The sequence below is a fragment of the Rhinatrema bivittatum genome, chromosome 4, assembly GCF_901001135.1.
Source record: "Rhinatrema bivittatum chromosome 4, aRhiBiv1.1, whole genome shotgun sequence".
Taxonomy (NCBI): domain Eukaryota; kingdom Metazoa; phylum Chordata; class Amphibia; order Gymnophiona; family Rhinatrematidae; genus Rhinatrema; species Rhinatrema bivittatum.
In genome coordinates, this window is record NC_042618.1 from 484,089,023 (window position 1) to 484,110,409 (window position 21,387).

Genomic DNA, 21,387 nt, shown 5'->3' on the forward strand with positions numbered 1-21,387 from the left:
AGTGATTTTCCCTTTGCTGGGCTGGTCTCTCTGGGTGAGTGACACAGAAGAGGGTCGGGGGTTGGAGGGTGTGTAAGATGGGCAGACTGGGCCTACTGGAGAACACTGGGAAGTTAGAGGGAGAGACAGGGGCATATCACTGGGGTTGGAGTGAGTGAATCTGGGATAAAGAGGGTCATACAAGTGTATAGTGGTTGTTAGAGAAATAGATAGGGGAGACATGGGATCAGAGGAAGAGTGTGTTAGGAAGACATCCAGGGCTTTAGCCATTCTTGGAAAGTCCCTTTTCAATATGACTGTAATAGCCACGGTGAGGAGGGGACGAGAGTGGAGGAGGAGGAGAGTTTGCAGGAGTAAGACACAGGTTCAGCAAGGAAACCGTACTGTCCCTATGCCCGCAGTTAGAGCAGGACCTGCGCCCTGCCAGTCCACGTCAAGGTCACTACTGCTGGCCTAGGCACCTCTTGGGGTCACATCTTGCATCAGCCAATCCACCTCCTCTATGTGCTGGGATCAGGCCCTGCCTTCCTTGCTGAGGAAATCCCTCGAGAATGGCTATTTTATTTTTGTATTTATTTAAAACGATTTCTTTTCGCCTGTACCGGAAACCCATACTAGGCAGATTACAACGAGATAAAATTGTATCAATAAAATCACATTATTACATACATTAAAATATATAAAATAACCAAATGTGACTAAATTATGTATTACAAACCATATTGCTAAAAGAGAACTTATAAAATGCTACCAACCACTATCATATACTGGTCTAAAGCAGGAGACATGACCGGGGGCCGGCTGCTAGGTAGGAAGGTACCTTTCACTTCCACCAGCTCTTCCTAGTGTCTCTCACATATTTAGCATTGAACCTGAAGGGCTGCTCACACCCTGTCCTATGAACTGTCCCACTGCGAAACCCAAAGGTATAAGTATCTAGCCTAGCTTTTCACTGCCTTCTCGCCTACAGGTGACAGAGACTCTGCCCTCAGCATCGGCAGCTCAGGCTCGCTGTAACAGGCCCTATAAACTCGTTTCCACTGTCTGGACAGATCCGGGGCAAGGATTCTCCGCCAGCCTGTGAGATGCAAAGCCAGACACCTGCCTCCTCCAGAGGGACGGGGAGAGGAGCGAGGCAAAGGCGGGCTCAGATACAAGCACCTGTCAGAAGGTGAACGTTTAATTACAAGTTGTGCACAAAACGTTATGGCTTCCTTGGTGGCCTCTTTTGAGGGGTGGGGGAATCTCACATGCCTTAGGCCACCCTAGTCTTGCAGCAGAGTCCTGCCACTACTCACACTGCCCTCAGAGGACACAGGACCGGGAGGCAGTAGCACGGCAGGAAGTGATGAACTGCAGTGGGGGTGCTGGTGGCATGATGGGCAGTGGTGGATCAAGACGTGCAGGGGGACCCTCGGCCTGGTGAGGTGGCATCCAGGCGCACGGTGCTGGATACACTGGAGGGGCTCCATCCAGGGCCTGAAGAAGTAAAATGGAGCTCCTGGTAGGAAAGCATCCTTTGAAGCATCTTCCCCTGCAGTACGGGTATCGATGGGTTAGTAGTGAAGGGCCTGTAGCTTATGCTGCATACCCTGCATCTCCTCCCTCACCATATCCTGAAGGCCATGCATCTCCGCCAACACCCTGCTCCTCTGGTGGAGAAAAAGCCTCTCAGCTCGACTTGCCGTCATCTTGCTCCTGCTCTGATGAGCTGCTCTCCTGCTGGCCACCCTGAGAAGATGTCACAGCAAGGCGAGTCCTCCTGCCCTTCCCCACAGACTATCTCTGCTCCTCTGTGGGTCCTACTCCCTCGGCATCCTCATCTGAGGTGTCACACAGCACTTGCAAGCACTTGGTGCAGGGCTAGCACTGTGTTCAGCAGGCTCCCTACAACAGTAAAACAGGTAAATGGCAAATGTTGACATGACATTTGTGTTTTTCTTAGTTCTGAACATTGCAGATCCATTATTCCTGGCACATTCCATTGCTAATGATATATTCTCTTCAGCACTAGCATGCAAGCTGCAGAGAGGATGCTCTACATGTGGAGCAGAGCCAGTCCTGGGATGTAGCCATAGTGTGCGGTGTCAGGAGGTGACAGGAAAGTGGGTTCAAGTCGGTACTGTGTACGTACAGAGACATCTAACCATAAAGCTTCATCTGTACCATAGGTGTGCAGAGCAGAATGATTACTGGGTCATTTTTACTAAAAAGCATGAAATGTCTCACAGCTAAAAGTACATTATGGATGAAACTATACTGTGCTTTTCTCTCTGTACCCTGTACAGGAAACCTGCAGTTTGATATGTGTGCCTGAGCTGGAGACCAACATGGAGACAGCAACTGACCCAGAATCCTCTGCTATCTTAGCCTTCCTGGCTATGTGAACTTTAAATGCCCTACTGAGCCTGACCTGGAGGAATTCCAAGGACACCTGGATAGCAGTTGAAGCTGGTGACACTTTGTGATGCCTAATTATAGGGTCACAAAAGCAGAAGGCAACGTTTGGAACTTCAGGCTAGACTGTCACTACAGGGGCACCATTAACAGGGGCATCTCTTATCACAGCCTAAGATGTGATAATTGCCCCGACCAGCAAGATTCTAACAGAACAAAGGACTATCTAGAGAGTGATGGTAAATGGGCCCCACCTTGGAGAAATAATCAGGATACTTTAGGGATAATCTATCATGCTGTTGACATGACAATCTATGTAAATGGTTCTCTAGGTGGTCACGCACATACAGAATCAATTTCTGACGTAGTATTGTGTTGTATTTTACCTATAAAAGAAGGATCAGTTCATGTATACGACGAGATGCTGGTGGTCAGTTTGTCAGAGAAATGGCATCCAGCATCTCCCAAGAATACTTATATTGCTCAATAAAAAATTATACTTTCTACAACATCTAAGTGTTCTTGTATCCCTGGATAAGCGTCATAAAGCATGGCTTGGCACTTAAGTTGTGGAGGGTCCTCTGTACAAAAGTGCACTAGAGCTTCAAACAACAATGACAAGGTACAATCCATAAGAGACATCATTCTATACTCACACCTGTGCAGACAGTGCTATATACTATGCTCACCTTGCTGGTGTTGAGGTTCAGAGGTGTCCAAGCAGCCAATGTTGCGTCCGTCGGTCTTCAACGGCTTCGCCCCGCCTACCTCTCCCTACTTGCGGCTCCTCCCGCTCACCTTGGACTGATGGTCGCCGCGGCATCTGTTTGCCGACCTCTCCGGCATCCCCGGACCGGTTTTGGTGCTGCCTCCCGCCATGCTCCTCCAAGGTACCTTTAGGGCGCGCGCTCGCATGCCACCCTCATCTTTATTTCCACGTTGGCGTGAACCTCAGGGGTGTCCCCCTGTTCTGACGACACGACTCCAGGGTATATCTGCCTACAACATTTGCTAGCTCGTTGAATTAGCAACGGAATTCTTACGGATGGGATTCGCTCTCCATTCCTAAGCTACTCTGCCACTCCAGCTCTAACTGGAACTCTTACTACCCTTCGGGGTCACTAACGGGGTACCCACTCCTCGGGGGCCTCTCTGCTTCTTTCAGGTGCTATCAGGAAACCGGTACGTGCTCCTCAAGGGCCCATGTTTCCTAACTCGCTGCCTGCATCTTCTACCTTCTACTTGGAAGAACTAACTTACAGTGACCATCAATGAGTACAGAAACATCTCTCTCCACAGTACTGCTTCACTGGAACCAGGTACTCGCTCCTCGAGGGCCTGGTCTCTGCTCCGGTGTCAGACCTCTAGTCTAGTGGGATCTCTGTTACTGCTAAGTGAGTACAACGCTACAGAGTCTCTCTGCTCTAAGGGATCAGGTACTCGCTCCTTGAGGGCCTGGTCTCCCTGTCTCGGAGCTCTCCTATTCTACTTGGGACTCTGAATGCTAATTCTTCTCTGTGCTCATAACTCTCAGCCTCTTTCCACTACAGCACTGCATACAGAGGATCCACTGTTCCAGCTGGGCTCTACAACCATTACTCACTACTGCCACCTCTGGTGGTTCCATATACTGTCTGTCCGGAGTCTAGCCTGACACCGTGGTCCCTCACGGGACTGCCCCTCGTGGGCGTGGTCAGCTGCCACAGTGTCCAAGGATCCACCCAAACACCAATAACCATAACAGCCAACCCCTCCCACAGCTCCTTCAGAGTGTGCTGAGCATCAACTGTTCTGCAGAAGTGAAGGTCACCTGGCTGTGTGGCATCCTAGCCCACTTCCCCTTCACCAGTCACTGCAGGTCCCACCACTTGTGGCTCAGATCATTTACACTGCGGTTGTGTTGGTAGACAGAATTGACCCTGTGCCATATCTTCTCCCAGATCTGCTCCTCCTGTAGGCACCCACTCTTTTGGACTGGGAACTGTACAGGAGATTACAGACCCTCATCACCTGTTGGAGCAGAAGATCCACCTCCCTACATAGAAAGCTGGCTTGCAGACGAGGGCTCCACGGCTCTTTGACAGGTCGCAAGTAGGATAATAGTCAATGGCAAGCAAACCTTTTGACTATCACTAATTTGCACATATATGGTAATGAGGCATGCGCAGATTACATGCACATGGGGTGTTAATTTATGCAAACAGGTATTACACGCACATCTAATTAAAACAAGTGGTTATTGATTTACTCGCTTATCCATTAACATACATGCACTACCTGTGCATCTGGTTCCTACCTGGGATTCTCACCTAGGCTGTCAGGTATTTATGATATCCACAATCTAAAGGTGCAAGATCTATAAGCATTCAAGCGGATAGTGCAAGCTCTTCTAGCTCATGAATATTCATGGTGGATAACATGAAAACCAGACTGCCCTGGTGTGTTTGGAGGAATGGGAGGAGAGTCATGGATGAGAGCTGAATCCATTTCCTCTGGGATCTTTAAATCCAGACTTTCTTTCTCCATAAGGATTGCAATGTTGGCAAGACCTGGGCTGGACCTGTGCATCCGGCTGCTATTCCCCTGGCACGAGGCAGTTCAGGGAAATTACTAGGATACCATGGCATGAGTGAATGAATTAAATTACATCTTAGATCTGGGACCTGTATTTCTCCATCTACTAAAGGCTATTAACACTGGAGTGGCGGAGGAGCCTGGTGGTTAGAGGGCAGCCAGGGTTCAGATGTCACTCTCGCTCCTTGTGATCTTCTCAAGTCACTTTACCCTCCATTGCCTCAGGTACAAACCTAGGTAACGAGTGATACAGGTGACCCTCCCCTAGTGCATGCGAGGGGGAGCGGGTGGCTATGGGTATTTGGATACTCCCTTTCACTTGGGGGGTCAGGGTCCTGCTGTTGACTTGGGGAGTGGAGGGACCGGGACCCTCGCATCTTTTCTTTGGACTTGGGGGGGGGGCCCGTCCCCAAGCATCTATATTATTTCATTTTTTTGGGGTGTCAGGGCTGCCTCGACTGGTGGCCCCGGGTTGAGACAGGGGTCAGCATTAACTCCTGCTTAACTTCCCCATTTGCCACAATTTTTAATTCTTTTTTTTTTTTTTTGCTACCGCTCAAAACGTGAGGCAGGAGCCTGCATTAGGATCCCGGGTCTCCGGCCTCACATTTACCGCTTTCCCAAAAAGTGTAGATATTTTATCACAGCTGACCGCTTTCTTGGTCAGGTACAGTAAAATATTTGCATAGGATTGCCTATGCATGACCCTCTTTGCATGCAATTGCATTATTCACGCATGCAAAGAAGATCATTGTAATAGGGGAGGGAACCTGGGCAAGGAGATTCACAACATTGCGTATATCACATGATCTGCGCGATACAATGCGCGTTAGAGCCCTACTGCAGCTTAATGCATCTCCCTGTTAGACTATGAGCCCCCTGGGGACAGGGAAATACCTACAATTCCTGAGTTTAATCTGCTTTGAGGTGCCAAAAAGCAACTCACAAACGCTGAACACGAAGGCTTCATCGGTTACATACGACTGAATAAGGAGAGAGAATGCTTCATTTTTTGAGGGGTATTAGTTTTCTGTGACTGAGATTGAGCCTTTTGTTTTATTGACATGACAAGAAGTGGGTTTCATGGGGGGTTTTCCCCAAAAAAGGAGCATCCAGGATGTGAAGTCATTTTCTGCATAATACTGAGGAGACCTGTTTGCCACAAGTATTAAATCTTTGAATGTTTACATATACAGCCTTTAGGATGATATGTGATGTTGTATTTTTATGTCTATTTTTCTTAGCTTTGCTTGTTAAACTCTGATGCAGATATATTGTGCCAAAACGCTAGTGCTGGGATCACAGATGGTGTATTTTTCAGGGTTTGGAGATGCATAACCTCACCAGCCATGTTTACATTAAGATTCAGAATAATTTGTGGCTGTGACACCTGTTTCCGGGGTTTGGAACATTACACTTGTGATACTGATTTCATCATTTTGAAACATGTCTGCCTTGTCTTTTACTGACCACCGCAAAGTTGGATTGTGCGATCTATTTTCTAATAGAAGGGCGCAGCCTTACTCATTTCAATAAGTTGATTACATTTTTCACTTCAATATAATGATGTAGTCCTAGTTTTGCAACGACGATGTGGTCTTAGCTATTACATATTTGTGAGATCCATATCATGAGGATGCATTAATAGCATGATACGATTTGAGATGTTTTACATCTATGTTTGAAGAATTTTCTATAGCTCTCATACTCATAGTGAGACATAGGGGAAGATTTTAAAAGGTTGCGCACCGGCGTACATGTGCGCGCTCTACCCGGCGCGCGCACTTGTACACCTGATTTAAAAACTTGCGCACGCAGGCGCGCGCAAGTTGTAAAATCCGAGGTCGGCGCGCTCAAGGGGGTGCACAATTGTGCACCTTGCACGCGCCGAGCCGCGCAGCCTTCCCCCGTTCCCTCCCCCCTAACCTGACCTTCCCACCCCTTCCCCTAACCTTTCCGTCCCCTAGCCCTTCTCTAACCCCCCCAAATTTTTGTTGTACCTTTTGCACCTGTCTCCGGTTAGGCTCACGTTGCGCGTGCTGGCCGATCGCCGGCATGCGATCTCTGACACAGCGGCAAATGGCCGCTGTGCTAGGAGCCGCTGACCCCGCCCCCGGACCGCCCAGGCCCCGCCCCCTCCCCTTTTTGCGCCTCCCATGGCTTTATGCACACCGCCGGGCCTTTTCAAAACAGGCCCGACGCGCGTAAGCCCATTTACGCTCGCAACCTTTTGAAAATCTGATATGATTTAACATATGATTTTAATGAGCTGTATGAATGGGATGTGTGGATATCTTAATTTTTATGATTGTTTAATAAAGTCTTTTCCTGATATTTTCTAAATTTCATAAATAAAAGTCTTGTTTCTTAATTTGTTCTTGAATACTTTGTCAATAGGAAGTGGAGATGATGAGCAGTATACCTAGTGGTGAATAACCAAATATGGAGGAGGTTCAGCGCTAAAGAGCTCAAGGAACCTTGTGGTGAATTAATCATGAAAGATGAAGACTTAGATCGTTTTCACCTTTTATTCATAAATTCTTAAACAGAGGTTTTGGTCCCCCGACACAGACCGTGTTTCGCCACACAGGGTTGACTTTTTTTTTTCTTTGGTTTTTCTCTGATTTATTCAGACATAGTCTGGGTTTCTGGCACTGCAACAAATAAACCCTTGCCCAGGGTGGCATCTTCCCAAACTGGAGGTCAACTGGGCAGTCATATGGTCAGTGAGGGGGGAATAGTCTCTGCTTGCTTCTTGCTAGACAGATCCAGGAAGGCTACGTAGGCTCAAGGGGACTAGGAGACATTGCAAGGTCAAACAGGGCAATGCCAGTCAATGGCTCAACTGGGTAGAGGCAATATTGAAAACAATATGGGTTCTAGGCGTGGATGTCTCCCGTACCCCAGTCCACCACTAGAGAATGTTGCTGCAGCCAGGAAAGGCCCAGAATTAAAGAGTGAATAGACCTTTGAAGTACAGAAAAGAAAATTTGTTCATGATATAGGAGGCCTACTCTCAGAGTACTAGGCCTGGTGAGGATCATGATATTTCCAGGTAGAGGTTCCCTATAGACTGAGGAGATGAAGAGTGGTCATTGAAGCCATTCAACAGGGATGATGTGATTAAGCACTAAACTCTCTTCGTTAAAGTTTCCTGCTGCGCCTGAGTTGAGAAAGGCCTCAGTGAGGATCAACCCGATGTTCGTCTGGAGGTGGAACAGTAGGACAATTCAAGAAAGGGGAATTTTTCTTACAGGACCTAGGGTTGCTTCCCAATCAACCCTAGGCATTGGAGTTTCCCAGCCTCAAGGGACACATTTGGGCCTCACAATCGAGGCAGATTGTTTGTCAGGGAAAGTAATCATTGTCATGGAGTAAGGAGTTTCCAGAAGGACTGGATCCCCGGGCCTTCCTGAGAGGAGGATGGAAGCGAGAGATGAGCAGGACGGTGGCACCATCAGGATATACTGCAGGAGCCTGGATGAGGAGCAGTCATTTCAATCAAGGTGGACTGTAGTCTACTTCATCTAAATTTAGTGAAGAATCCCGGGAGGGAGCTCCAAAACTATCCCTACAATTGGAAAGGGACGAGGAACCTAAAAGAAGGATATTTTCATCAGTAAAGAGTCGCAGACTACTTGGAACCAGATTATGTAATGGATTTCATGGCCTACGGGTCCTCTGCCCTGCCGTGTGTGTGTGTGTGAGGCCTTCGGGCTCTCTGCCCTGTGCCCGTGTGTGGCCTACGGGCCCTCTGCTCTACTGTGTGTCCGTGTGTGGCCTTCAGGCCCTGTGTCCGTGTGTGGCCTACGGGCCCTCTGCCCTGCCGTGCGTGTGTGTGTGTGTGGCCTTCGGGCTCTCTGCTCTGCCGTACGTGTGTGTGTGGCCTTCGGGCTCTTTGTCTTTCTACAACCTGCCCTGACCCAGCCTGGACCCAGACACTGCTACCTGCCGCCTGCCCTGACCCAGCCTGGACTCAGACACTGCTACTTGCCGCCTGCCCTGACCCAGCCTGGACCCAGACACTGTTTCCAGCCATCCCTGTCTCTATCCACCTGGAGCCACCCTTTTGGGTGGTGTTCACTACACCTGAACACAGCCCAAGCGTAACACCAGGTTCTTATGGCCTGGATTGGCCACTGTTGGAAACAGGATGCTGAGCTTGATGGACCCTTGGTCTGACCCAGTATGGCATGTTCTTATGTTATAAATACAGCATATTGTCTTTGCACACTGCACCTACCATTGTTCAGAGCATCACCTGATGGTCACAGATATATACAACAGTGTGACCGACTGACCGACATAAGTCTTTTACATATATAGATATTACTCCTGAGTCTATAATATCCCCTTTATGTTAGACTCAGGAGTAATATCAGAAAATAACACACAGAGGATAAACTCAGGCATAATATTACAAAATATCTTTATTTTTTATTTATTTAAAATTATTTATAGCCCGCTTCTCCATGATTCAGAATGGGTTGCAAAAACAAACAATTAAACAAGCATTATATCAAGAGAAATAAAACCAGCTTACATTATCTATTTTCCAGAAAGAGCGCAAAATACATTGCAGAAAAGCAGGAAGCTAATCGCTGATTCTGTAGAAGTCAGGCCCTCAACAAATTAAGCCTATGTTGTTTGACTATCAAATGCTAATTTAAAGAGGTGCATTTTAAGTTTTTCTTAAACATTTTTGAGTCTTGGGTATTGCATAAAGAGAACGGAAGAGAGTTCCATAATTGGTTGGCCACCGAGAAAGACCACTCCTTAGTCTCATCAAGATGCACTAGTTTGAATGCAGGAACATCTAAAACACCTTGGTTGATCTCCTTTGTGTGATATTTTCTAATCTTACTCCTGAGTCTGTCCCTTTTGTGCCATAAATACCTACATGTTGCCAGCTTCCACCCACCCCCTATTATCAGGTCCATTGTCTACAGCAAAGCTCTACGGTGCGGCACATAGAATGTACATAACTCCTGCCCTTTTGTAAATAAACCCCCCAATTCCCCCCTCCTTTCCCAGCTTACCCACATACTTCCAACTTACTGCCCTGCCCCTTCCCTCCCCCCCCCCCTGTTATAATATCAGTTACAATGTAAAGCCCTGTTGGCTGAATTTGCTGTTATCTGGAAACCGATGTGATGTCTCGTGCGAATGTCGGTATAGAAAAATGTTAAATAAATAAATAAATACAATCGCAACTGTTCTGACCCTTCAGAGGACTCTTATCTAGAGAAATTATAATGGACATTTTTGGAATTACAATAGCCACCCAATGAGGTAAGGAAACAGATCAACAGAGCTAGATAAATACCCAGGCACACTCTGCTACAGAATCATCTCAAAAAAGAAAATAACAGAACATTTCTGGTTGTTACCTATAGCTGCCAGATGAAACCACTGAAACATATCATCAAGGATCTATAACCCATCCTGGACAATGATACTACTCTCTCCAGGACTTGGGTGGAAAGCCTATCCTGGCCTACTGATAGCCCCCCATCCTCAAACGGATACTCACCAGCAACCACAAATTGTACAACAATGACACCAACTCAGGAACCGAATCCTGCCAGAAACCCAGGTGACAACTCTATCCACAAATTAACCCAGGCAACATCATCACAGAACTCAACAACATCAACTACAACATCTGGGGCTCATTAACCTGCTCTTCTGCCAACGTAATAGATGCCATCCCTGGCCAGCAATGTCCTCTGCTCTCTACATAGGACAAACAGGTCAATCCCTAAGGAAAAGTATAAATGGACAAATTTGACATTAGAAATGGCAACATTCAGAAACCTGGAGAACATTTCAGCCTTCCAGGATATTCTCTATCTGATGTTAAGGTTGCCAGACTCCAATACAAGAACTTCAAGGAAACATTGCAGTGTGAAACTGCTGGATTGGAACTCATCAAAAAATGTATCATCACCACCCTAGGTCTGAACAGAGACAATGGCTTCACAGCACATTACAACTAACTATAAACGTAACTGTTAGCAGATCATTCTGTCTCTTCACACTTACCTCCGTTGTCACTAGTCTGGAGTATAATGCTTTGTTTCCACACCCTGCCTGCCTTTCCAGTGCCTTCTCTTTGTTCAATATCTTCCCCCTCCCCTGCCATCATATATTTTACCCCCTGCTGTACTTCACTTCATGCATCTGATGAAGTGGACTCTGTACTCAAAAGCTCATGCCTCAAAAAATTGGTTAGTCTAGCCCTACCTGTCCACTGACTTTTTCATGGACCTTTCTCTCTAATGGCCATACCATGATATGGGTCGTAGTAGATTGCTTCTCTAAGATGGATCACTTCATACTGCTCCCCAGTCTGCTATCCACACCAGAACTGGCTCGCTTCTTTCTGCAAAACATCTTTCTTCTCCATAGCTTCCCTGCCAATATCCTCTCGGACCATGGAGTTCAATGCACAGTTCAATTTTGGAGTGGCCGCTGGCATCACCCTGGACTTCACATCAGCATACCACCCACAAAGTAATGGGCAGATGGAAAGGGTCAACCAGATCCTCTGAAACTTCCTGAATGCATATGTCATTGAGTGCCAGAACGACTGGGCTACTCTCCTCCCTTAGGCAGAGTTCTCCCATAGCAATCTTGTAGGAAGTTCCACCCGACCATCACTATGGCAGGCACCCCAGAGTATCTCTCCCAGTTCTGCAGCCAATGCCATGAGCCATGATCTTAGGGACCTTTGGCAAAAGACTCACCAGATACCACTGCAGCTAGCCAATTAAAAAAACAGGCTGACAAGAAGTGATGACCAGCACCGCAATTCAAGCCAGGAAAAGTGGTGTGGTTGAACACTCAAAACCTGTGTCTTAAGATGCCCTCAACCAAGTTCGCACTCAGGTTTATTAAAACTTTCCCCATTTTGAAACAGATTGGAGCCATGACCACTAACTGAAACTTCCATCCACTCTGAAAATCCAAAACGCCTTTCACATCATGCTACTGAAACTTCTGATTCTCCCCTGACCCTTATGACAACCTCCCAACCCCACAGAGGCAATATCTGAGGTGGACACCGATTTCGAGGTAGAGGAAATCCTGGACTCCTAGAGACACTGGAATCAACTGGAAAATCTTATTGCTTGGAAAGGATTCCTGGGAACACGCATCCAAACCAAGTCCCCCAGATGATAAGGGACTTCTATCAATGTTTCCCCATGAAGCCGAACTCCAGAAGCCTGGGGAGGGACTTAGGAAGGGGGGTACAGTTGGCTGCAGGAAGGCCCCACGACTGGTTGCACCTACTCCCGACATCACTGAGACTCCAGGATGCCGACAGGAACTCCTCACAACAAGGACACCACCAACAGTGCTGGACCTATCATGCCACACCTCCTCTAGATGGGCATGTGTGCACTTTGAATCTTTTTCTAGGCCCCACGGTGGGAAATCCGGTCCAGTGCTCCCCTGATGACATTAGAACAGCTTGGTAATTAAACCCCAGCCATGCTCCAGTCCAGTACCTCAGCAATGGGTCTCCTGCCTTGCCATGCAGTACGTGCTGCCTTGGGTTCCTGTTTCCTACCTTGCCTCATCCACTTCACATCCTGTCCAGCCTCTTCAGCCTTGCCTTGCCCTATCTACCCTACCTTGCCTCTGCTTGCCTATTCAGATCTGACCTTTGATTCAGAACTGGACTGATCTCTTGCCTACCGCCTGCCATTAACCATTGCTACAGACCTGGACTATGCCTCGCTCATTGCCTACCTTGATCCTTGGCCTGAACCCAGAGATTGCCCAACTGCTGTCTGCTCTGATCTCAGATTGCCCTCAGACTCTCTTTCTGTTTGCCCTGTGAGACTATTGCCTTTATGTCTGCTGATTTTGTACTTTGCACTATCATGTATATAGTTATAGTTATAATTATTATTCTATTCCATAGCATCTACTCATTGATGCTTGTTATATCTTAGGGCTCCTCCCTAAGACTATTTATATGTTGCCGAGTTCAATATGTTATCTGTTATATGTAAGGGCAATGCCCAAAGTTTTGTTTCACTGTGAACCGATATGATGTGCGAACGGATATCGGTATATAAGAAATGTTAAATAAATAAAATAAATAAAATAAACCCAAGGGCTCAATCTGTGGGGAATGGAGCTGGTACAGGTGAAGCTCCAGTTCTGACCTGGCTCAGTGAGTGTTTTCCAGCTGTTGAAGTGGGCCTAGTGGGTTCAACTACTAGGGCGCACCAACCATGCCACAGCATAAGGATCCACTCTCCTGACATTGTGCCAATAGATGATCAAGGGGTAAAAGGGGATTGGGGATGACAAAGACATAGCAGAGGGACTACATGAAATATTTGCTTTGGTCTTCACTGAGGAAGGTGTAAAAGAGATTTCCATGCCAGAAATGATATTCAAATGTGATGATTCAGAGGAACTGAAATTTCAGTGTACCTGGAAGATGAAATAGAGAAAACTGACAAACTAAAGAGTAGAAAATTGCCTGGAACAGATGATATAAATCATTAAATTTCAGTTGCCATTTGCATGCCCAGTCTCCCAGCTTTGCAAGGTCCTCTTGTAATTCCTCACAATCCTCTTGTGATTTAACAACTTTAAATAATTTTGTATCATCGGCAGATTTGACCGTCTCACTCATTGTTCCCATTTCCATTCCCATTGTGGACCTGCTATTGGTAATTTGTAAACTATCATTAAAATAGTCTATGGTACCTGAAGACTGGAGGATTGTCTATGTAATACCAGTTTTTACAAAGGGATTAGGGGGTGATCCAGAAAACTAGACCAGTGAGTTTGTTGTCTTTCCCAAGCAAAATGGCAGAAATTATTATAAAGAACAAAATTACTGAACATATAGATTAGTATAATTTAATGGGACAAAACCAACATGGATTTAGCCAAGGGAAGGCTTGCCTCATCAATCTGCTACAATTCATATAGTGTATCTGGATTTCCAGAAAGTATTTAACAAAGTTCTCATGAGAGACTTCTGAAAAAGTTAGATAGTCATGGGATAGGAAGCAATGTCCTATTGTGGATTGGGAACGTATAGAAAACAGAGAGTAAAGCTAAATGGTAAATGTTCCCAATGGAGAAGAGTGAATAGTGAAGTGCCCCAAGGATCTGTTCTGGGACCACTGCTTTTTAATATATTTATAAACATTCTGGAAATGGGAGCAATGAGTGAGAAAGCATTTTATTTGCCAAGAAAGCAAATAAAATGCTAGGAAATGAATGGAGAATGAAACAGAGAATATCATAATGCCTCTGTATCACTCCATGGTGCGACCTCATCTTGTGTTCATATATCATACACAAACAGAATGCTGGGGATTATTAGGGAAGGAATGGAGAATAAAACAGAGAATATCATAATGTCTCTGTATCACTCCATGGTGCAACCTCATCTTGTGTTCATATATCATACACACACAGAATGCTGGGGATTATTAGGGAAGGAATGGAGAATAAAACAGAGAATATCATAATGCCTCTGTATCACTCCATGGTGCATCCTCATCTTGTGTTCATATATCATACACAAACAGAATGCACGGGATTATTAGGAAAGGAATGGAGAATAAAACAGAGAATATCATAATGCCTCTGTATCACTCCATGGTGTGACCTCATCTTGTGTTCATATATCATACACACACAGAATGCTGGGGATTATTAGGAAAGGAATGGAGAATAAAACAGAGAATATCATAATGTCTCTGTATCACTCCATGGTGCATCCTCATCTTGTGTTCATATATCATACACACACAGAATGCTGGGGATTATTAGGAAAGGACTGGAGAATAAAACAGAGAATATCATAATGTCTCTGTATCACTCCATGGTGCATCCTCATCTTGTATTCATATATCATACACAAACAGGATGCTGGGGATTATTAGGAAAGGAATGGAGAATAAAACAGAGAATATCATAATGCCTCTGTATCACTCCATGGTGCAACCTCATCTTGTGTTCATATATCATACCAAACAGAATGCTGGGGATTATTAGGAAAGGACTGGAGAATAAAACAGAGAATATCATAATGTCTCTGTATCACTCCATGGTGCGTCCTCATCTTGTGTTCATATAATCATACACAAACAGAATGCTGGGGATTATTAGGAAAGGAATGGAGAATAAAACAGAGAATATCATAATGCCTCTGTATCACTCCATGGTGCATCCTCATCTTGTGTTCATATATCATACACAAACAGAATGCTGGGGATTATTAGGAAAGGAATGGAGAATAAACAGAGAATATCATAATGTCTCTGTATCACTCCATGGTGCATCCTCATCTTGTGTTCATATATCATACACAAACAGAATGCTAGGAATTAACAGAAAAAGAATGGAGAATAAAACAGAGAATATCATAATGTCTCTGTATCACTCCATGGTGCATCCTCATCTTGTGTTCATATATCATACCAAACAGAATGCTGGGGATTATTAGGAAAGGACTGGAGAATAAAACAGAGAATATCATAATGTCTCTGTATCACTCCATGGTGCGTCCTCATCTTGTGTTCATATATCATACACAAACAGAATGCTGGGGATTATTAGGAAAGGAATGGAGAATAAAACAGAGAATATCATAATGCCTCTGTATCACTCCATGGTGCATCCTCATCTTGTGTTCATATATCATACACAAACAGAGTGCACGGGATTATTAGGAAAGGAATGGAGAATGAAACAGAGAATATCATAATGCCTCTGTATCACTCCATGGTGTGACCTCATCTTGTGTTCATATATCATACACAAACAGAATGCTGGGGATTATTAGGAAAGGAATGGAGAATGAAACAGAGAATATCATAATGCCTCTGTATCACTCCATGGTGCGACCTCATCTTCAGTGTTGTGTGAAGTTCTGGTCACCACATCTCAAGAAAGATATAGCAGGGTTAGAAAAGGTACAGAGAAGGGCAACGAAGATGATAAAGGGGGATGGAACAGCTCCCCTATGAGGAAAGGCTAAAGAGGTTAGGACTCTTCAGTTTGGAGAAGAGATGGCTGAGGGGAGATGTGATACAGGTCTATGAAATAATGAGTGGAATGGAACGAGTAAACGTTAATCAGTTGTTTACACTTTTGAAAAGTAAAAGACCAGGGGACCCACAATGGATTTACTGGTAATACATTTAAAACTAATAAGAGAAAATACTTTTTTACTCATCACATAATTAAACTTTGGAATTAGTTGACAAAGGATGTGGTGAAAGATGTTAGTGTTGCTGAATTTAAAAAAGGTTTGGACAAATTCCTGGAAGAAACGCCCATAAACCATTATTAAGGTAGACTTGGGGAAGTCCACTTCTTATTCTTGGGATAGGCAACATGGAATCTTTCTATCCCTTGGGATCCTGCCAGGTACTTGTAACATGGATTGACTACTGCTGGAAACAGGATACTGGGCTTGATAGGCCCTTGGTCTGACCCAATATGGCAAGTCTTATGTTCTTAGCAAGTCAAGCACAGATTCAGTTTCAATAAGAAAACCACGTTGTATCTAGGCCAGCAGGACCTGCAATCTCCCATCTGAAAGGGTCATGCCTTGCCAATACACCTCATGACCATTACGACCCTGACATTTTTGTTCATCAGCACCTGCCAGACACCTCTAGGGGTCACAGCTGGAATAAGCCAGTCTGCCACCTCCGCATTTATAGAGCAGATCATGGCTGCATTTCTCAAGAAAACACTCTAACCATTTTTGCTCCCTCAGAGCAATCAGCAACAACATATTATGACTGATTTCTACAACATTGCATGCTTCCCCTCTGTCTTGGGGGCTATTGATTGCACTCATGTCCCTATAAGGGCACCAAGGGATGATGAGGCCACCTACCACAACTGGAAGGACATCCACTTTCTCAATATGCAGGTGGTCTGTGATGCCAAGGGAATAAGGGAATCATCATAGATGTTGTGGCTAGGTTTTTGGGGTCCAGTCATGATGTCTACATCCTCTTGCAGTCAGGAATTCATGACCGCTTCCAGGAAGTGCATATCACTAGGGGCTGGTTTACAGGTAGGAATGCAGTTATCTCAACCAGTACACAGTAACTAACCTCTTCTTTTTGTCTCCCTCATATCTAGGTGGAGTGATAGCATTAGTCCAAGACCATCGCTCTAACCTTGTCTAGTGAACTACTCCACTGCCCACCACCAAGAGTCACCTAAACCTGCTCTTCTCTGTTCACCCTACAGGTGATAGAGGATATCCACTCAAAACCTGGCTCCATTATCCAACTAGCTAACCTACAGACTGCTGCAGATGCTTGCTACAACAGGGTTCATTGGCAGACCAGGGCAGTCATCAAGAGAACCATTGGTTTACTCAAAATATACTTCCGCTGTCTGGACAGATCGGGGATGCATTCTCTACAATCCTGCTAACTGCATGTTTCATAACTTTGCCACAAGCAGAGGCCTGCCTCCTCCAGAGGGACTAGAAGATCATCTGCATGGAGAAGAGGAGATGGAGGAGGAGGAACATGACCTAAGTCAGGAGAAATTGCAAGAGATATATTGCCAGACTCAACAGCAAGCTGTATAGGAAAGGAATACTCTGATACAAAGACATTTTGGAAGGTGAATATGCATTTATTTACATGGAGTTCTCAATGTGCTGATTCTTATATACAATAAAAGGTGAATTTTAAAAGCTGGTGTGTGCCTAAATCAGGAGATGCATGCACAAATCGGGCTCATGCATACTCGTTGAATTTTAAAATCCTCCCAGTGCGCACCCATCTCACTCAATTTCAAAAAGGAATGAGGTGTGGGTAGGGTCTGGGTGGGGCCTTGGCATTTTGGGGCGGGGCCAAGAGATGTGCACGTAAACACTTCTGGGTCCCAGGGCGCGCCCAGATCCACTGCTGTGTAAGTTTACTTCCGCTATGGAGGAAGTGAAAAACCCAACAGCCGTTAAAGGGGTAACTGGAGGGAGCACAGGCTATCAAATCAGGGGAGTTTGGAGGACCTAGCTGATAATTGGAAGAACTGGTAGATGAACTGTTGATACTGGCAATGATGTGGACGTGTGCCTGTTTTAAAATATCCTGACTTACACAGTAGAATTTGTATTTGCATGCATAGGCCCATGCCCACTTAAAATTGGGCACACAAGTGTGAATGGCCAGGCTATTTTATAACATGCACACAAGTTATAAAATGGCCATGCAAGCACATGCACCAATGTGTCACTTTAAAAGTAACCGTCCCTATGTATGGCTTCCTTGGCTACCCTCTTTTTCTGGAGGAGAAGCTCAGCTGCCATAGCCTATCCCAGTCTCTTGTTCAAAGGTCCTGGAGGGATGTGAGACTGCTAAGAGGAGGCCTAGGAGCAGCGGTGGGCCTCTCCTCTTCAGCCTCCGCAGTAGGTGACAATCATACCTACGCTTTTGGAGAGAGGGAAATATCTCTCTATAGTGGTGACGCTGATGTTGAAGGTGGCATCAGTGCAGGTGATGGTGGTGACTCAAGAAGAGGTGGAATCATAATAAACAGTAGAGGAGCAAGAGGTGGAGCTTCCAATGGGGTAGGTGGAACTCCTGCCTGGAGAGACACCATCCATGGAGGTGATGCAGCAAAGGCTGGTGAGGGCTGCATCACAAAGCACAAAGATTCTATGGGGGCTGCAGCTGGCAGGGTGGCAGCACTGTAACATCTCCCTCTGCATTTCCTCACAAATGCCCTTTGGTTTCTCATGCACATCTTGCATCTTCTCTTGGATGACATCCCTCAGGGCCTAGAGATCATTCCTGAAGCCTGCAATCTCCTCCACCATTCTCACATTTATTTCCAGAATGCACCTCTCAACTGGTGTGGCCAGAACCTCCTCTTTTCTTGTCAAGAGAAGATCTGCCTCAGCTGAACTGGTCTCCTTCTCACCATCTGTATGCCATCAGAGGTCTGGCATGTGTGATAGGGTCACAATTGGCCAGGCCTCTGTCTCCTCTTCCTCCATCACAGGGTGGCAATGCTCTGGTGATGGGTGCTCCTCAGTTGGTCCCTCCTTCTTCTCAGTGTCTTCTTCTGGGCTTGTGGCCAGCACCTGTGAGCACTACCTTGCCCATCAGAGGTCAATGGATCCTGGAGCATCGGAGTCCTTGCCTGGCTTCTCCCCTGCAAAAAGGAAAAGTGTGTATACTTTCAATATACATGCTATGGAGTTTTTCTCTTCACACTCATTGAACCTTCCTTTCCGGCTAACATTACAGCTCCATGGGTCCTACTCTAGCACTTCCTACTAATCCATTAATTCTATAGACAGCAATTCCATGGTTGAGAAATCTACCCTTGAACCATCTGTAAATCATCAACAGACATAGACAGAGAGAAGACTGACAAATTGGTGTGGCTCTTGACTGCTGGCCTGATCAGCTTTGTGTCTTTAATATTACCCCCTCAGACCAAATATGGGACTTAGGAATACAGATTGATAAGAAACTAACAATGGAAAAGCACGTAAATAAATTAATCAAATCAGGCTATGCTAAACTGCAATTACTACATAGACTGAAACCATGCCTGAAGAAGTAAGATGGGAGAATTAGAATGTATACCAGTGAAGTTTGACATAGACTTAATTGGCATCTCAGAGAAGGATAACTAACGGGATAGTGCTATACCGGGGTACAAATTATTTCGCAATGACAGAGAGGAGCACCCGGGAGGAGGTGTGGCACTTTATGTCCAGGATGGCATAGAGTCCAACAGGATAAAGATCCTGCATGAGACTAAATGCTCAATTGAATCTTTATGGGTAGAAATCCCTTGTATATTAGGGAAGAGTATAGTGATAGGAGTATACTACCATCCACCTGGTCAAGATGGTGAGACTGACAGTGAAATGCTAAGAGAAATTAGGGAAGCTAACCAAATTGGTAGTGCGGTAATTATGGTAGATTTCAATTACCCCAATACTGACTGGGTAAATGTATCATCGGGACATGCTAGAGAGATAAAATTCCTGGATGGAATAAATGATAGCTTTATGGAGAAATTGGTTCAGGAACTGATGAGAGAGAGGGAGCAATTTTAGATCTAATTCTCAGTGGAGCACAGGATTTCGTGAGAGAGGTAACGGTGGTGGGGCTGCTTGGCAATAGTGATCATAATATGATCAAATTTCAATTAATGACTGGAAGAGGGACAATAAGTAAATCCATGGCTCTTGTGCTAAACTTTCAAAAGGGAAACCTTGATAAAATGAGAAAAATAGTTAGGAAAAAACTGAAAGGAGCAGCTACAAAAGTAAAAAGTGTGCAACAGGCATGGACATTGCTAGAAAATAACATCCTAGAAGCACAGTCCAGATGAAATCCATGCATTAAGAAAGGTAGAAGGAAGGCAAAACGATTACCGGCATGGTTAAAAGGGGAGGTGAAAGAAGCTATTTTAGCCAAAAGATTTTCATTCAAAAATTGGAAGAAGGATCTATCAGAAGAAAATAGGATAATGCATAAGCACAGAAAAGTTAAATGTAAGACATTGATAAGACAGGCTAAGACAGAATTTGAAAAGACATCAGCTGTAGAGACAAAAAAACCAAGAAGTTTAAAAAATATATCCAAAGCAGAAAGCCTGCGAGGGAGTCGGTTGGACCGTTGGAAGATCGAAAGGTTAAAGGGGCACTTAGGGAAGATAAGGCCATCACAGAAAGATTAAACTATTACTTTGTTTCAGTGTTTACTGAAGAGGATATTGGGGAGATACCCTATCCAGAGAAGGTTTTCAAGGGTGATGAGTCAGATAAACTGAACCAAATCACGGTGAACCTGGAAGATGTGGTAGGCCAGATTGACAAACTGAAGAGTAGTAAATCACCAGGAGCAGATGGCATACACCCCAGGGCTCTGAAAGAACTAAAAAAATGAAATTTCAAACCTATTTCAGTTAATTTGTAACCTATCATTAAAATCATACGTTATACCTGAAGAATGGAAAATGGCCAATGTAACCCCGATATTTAAAAAGGGCTCCAGGGGTGATCCGGGAAACTATAGACCGGTGAGCCTGAGTTAAGTGCCAGCAAAGATGTGGAAACTGTTATAAAGAATAAAAATCACAAAACATTTAGATAGATATGGTTTGATGGGACACAGCCAACATGGATTTACCCAAGGGAAGTCTTGCCTCACAAATCTACTTTTTTTTGAAGGGGTGGACAAAGGTGAACCGGTAGATGTGTTGTGTTTTTGGATTTTCAAAAGGCGTTCGACAAAGTCTCGTATGAGAAGCTTCTAAGAAAACTAAAAAGTCTTGGGATAGGAGGCGATGTCCTTTTGTGGATTACAAACTGGTTAAAAGACAGGAAACAGAGAATAGGATTAAATGGTCAATTTTCTCAGTGGAAAAGGGTAA

At 45.0% G+C, this 21,387-nt stretch overlaps 1 protein-coding gene across 1 annotated transcript in view; it reads right to left on the reverse strand.

Annotated features, from left to right (window-relative positions):
* ANKS1B (ankyrin repeat and sterile alpha motif domain containing 1B) overlaps positions 1-21,387 on the reverse strand; it is a 591,267-nt gene that overhangs the window by 343,737 nt on the left and 226,143 nt on the right. The gene's annotated exons all lie outside the window — the stretch shown is intronic.